Raw genomic sequence first — 2,884 nt, 5'->3', positions numbered from 1 at the left:
GTACCAGCGTCTGGAAAAAACTGAAGTCTAAAGGGAATAAACGCCGGCACAAGTATTTCCGTTTTGATACTGGATGCAGTAATGGCTGAATATCAAATTTAGGACCAAACAAGCTCTGGCCTTGTCGTGCTGAAACTAGCGACGATGAAAAGTGAGAATCGAAGTAACCGGCGTTAGTAGAAGCTTTACAGATATACTCTGCAGCTTCTTTTAACAGTTATCTCATTGTTTCCATACATAGAGTCTAGTGACCCAAATGTATCTTGGGTCTTTATAATGTTTGACACAAACGCATTTACCAATGGTGGATCGCATCATTTTGGAAACTATTAAATAGTGGTCAAAGTCTACTCAGTCTTTGTAAAAATGGAGACATTGACTCACTGGGATTTAGCAATGTACGTCAACAACCCCGCACTATCTGAGTGCTGGTCTAATGTACCCTTCTCACTCGTAGTTATCGGTGTGAGATCTGACATAGAATCGTGCATTAAATTATAAGACCAGTTAAATAAACACTCTGGTACCCAAAGGGAATTTGGCCCTTTGGAAAGACTGTCTTTTGTTAGAGCTGGCGGAGTAACTTCCGAGACTCCGATGTTACCGCTCTTTTAATTTGAATTGCCCATGCTTATAGGATATTTAAAAGTATCTTTAGTCTGCGCTAGAGCCTCACTCGCTATGCAGACAGACACCACAATAGGCAACGGACAGACACTTGCACGACTTATTGAAGTTATTATGTGTCATATATATATTTTTATTGTATATGAAACTCATGGTTGTTCCTCTCTACGGAAATCTTTAGTAAAAGGCGAAAGATTTATTAGCTCTGAAGAGAAACAAGAGTATTCTTATGTGAAAAGCAGTTCACATGGGCATGTGAAACCCGAACCAAATTCCCACTAACACCCCTGCGCCTCTGGTGGCTTAGAGATGTAGGGCAGGAATGTTCCAGAATTACAAACTGGAAAACAACAGGAAGCATGGTTAAACTGGCCCCTTTGCCATGCTGACCTGATAATCACAGAACAATTTCCAAATGTTTCCGTGTTAATATATTATACCGTATAATCACAGGCCGGGTACAACACATGCTCTATGAATAAATATATCTAAGCTCATAGCCTATGATAATTACATACATTAATATATTTATACAGCATTAATATAGGCTCAATAGCCTATTATACAGTGATACCACAGACCTTAATATAGGCTCCCTAGCCTATTTACAGTGTTAATAACAGCCATTAATATATAGGCTCAATAGCCTATTCACAGACAGTAATATAGATTCAATAGCCTATTACTGCCAGGACAGGTACAATACCTTATAAATACCTGTGATATATATATATATATATACCCTGCTGTTGATATATTTGATCCGCCAGCTTCCACCGTGCCTCTTCCCCTGTAACGCTGTGTCTGCGGGAAGCCTGCACTGGCATGTCACCGTCTCTGTACTGAGACTGATGGAGCTGCGGCTGTATGGCGCTGGGCGGCCGGACGTAGCTGGGCGGCCGAACTCTCTGCGGAAGGCCTGCACTAGCACTTGTGGATGGAAGGTGCCGGAGCGGCGGTCATACGGAGTATGGCTTCCCCCCTGCTGTGCGGCCGGACGGAGCTGGGCGGCCGAACGGAGCGCTGGGACGGGCGGCTTGATGTCACCGTCTCTGTTACTGAGTATGGCTTCCCCCCTGCTGTGCGGCCGGACGGAGCTGGGCGCCGAACGGAGCGCTGGGACGGGCGCCGCTGTTAGACGTAGCGGCTGGACTTGGCGGCGTATGAGCGGCGAAGCATATTAACCCCAACATAGCGGGGCGGCAGCCTGCGCTGACCGCCCCGTTCCCCAGCCTACCTTGCTTGCTCCTGATCATGGCTGCGACGGGGCTTCTTATGTGTAAGCTCCGTCCAGCTCTCTAGTCCTGGCTGCTCTTTGCAGGAGCAGTGGGCTGTCTGTGGCTGTGAGGGTGCTCTTTGTGAGGACCGACACGCCATGCGCTGCCCGTGCAGCGGCACTATCCCGGACCCATGTCTTTCTTGAAACTGGGAAGGGATGTGCTCTTAAAAAAAAAATTAAAAATAAAAATGAAAAATTAATAAAATCTTCCAACAAGTGTGGGAATCCCACAAGCCGATGTTAGTGCTTTGAGCACAGAAAAAACACTGGGTTCGTACACTGAGGTACTCTAGGGATATGGAGGGGTGGAGAGTTCTAAATTTAAATATTCAGTGCCTTTGTTCTGCTACGCCGCCCATATCCCAAGAGTACTCCAGTGACCCCTAGTGGATGAAAAAGAAATGTCTACATGAATATAATGTATACATTTAATATATATTGGTCAATTCACACCAGCGTGATGTGAATAGTGACAGGAGGGAGGTCACGGAGATATTAAATTGAGCTCGCTATCCGACTACAGGATTTCTCCTTGCACCCCCTTCCTGAGGTGCAAGCAGAAATCTGACAAGACTAGTACCGCGATTCTGTTTCATGCCTTAGCGCAGCGGGGCACTTGAGTCGGCGAAGGCCCGTTCTTGCGACAAAACACCTGGTTTTAGGCGCGAGTGCCGGCATTCTCTGACATAACAGTACGCTGAATTGAATAGCTCCGGGACCTCCTACCTGGCGCCATTCACATTGCGCTGAATTAAACCGACCCCATAGACAACTGGAAATGTAGACACAGTCGAAGTGTAGAACCATTTAGAATTTAGACAAAACAATGTCGACATGAAAAAGTCTACTGGGTCAAAATGTTGACAGTTTCACAGGCGGCATCTCGCGACCATTGCCAGGAACTGAGCCCCCCCCCCTTCTTCCTACGGACTTAACTTTACAGGTCAATGTGTAAAATTCCAGGCAGCACGACCGCCA

At 46.3% G+C, this 2,884-nt stretch overlaps 1 non-coding gene across 1 annotated transcript; it reads right to left on the bottom strand.

Annotated features, from left to right (window-relative positions):
• Positions 1 to 738: 738 nt before the first annotated feature.
• Positions 739 to 852, bottom strand: LOC134938742 (U5 spliceosomal RNA). Its single transcript, XR_010181234.1, has one exon. It is a non-coding gene; the product is annotated as a U5 spliceosomal RNA (small nuclear RNA).
• Positions 853 to 2,884: the final 2,032 nt, after the last annotated feature.

The sequence above is a fragment of the Pseudophryne corroboree genome, chromosome 6 (assembly GCF_028390025.1).
Source record: "Pseudophryne corroboree isolate aPseCor3 chromosome 6, aPseCor3.hap2, whole genome shotgun sequence".
Taxonomy (NCBI): Eukaryota; Metazoa; Chordata; class Amphibia; order Anura; family Myobatrachidae; genus Pseudophryne; species Pseudophryne corroboree.
The sequence above is the reverse complement of the archived record's forward strand: the minus strand, read 5'-3'. Positions and strand labels throughout refer to the sequence as shown.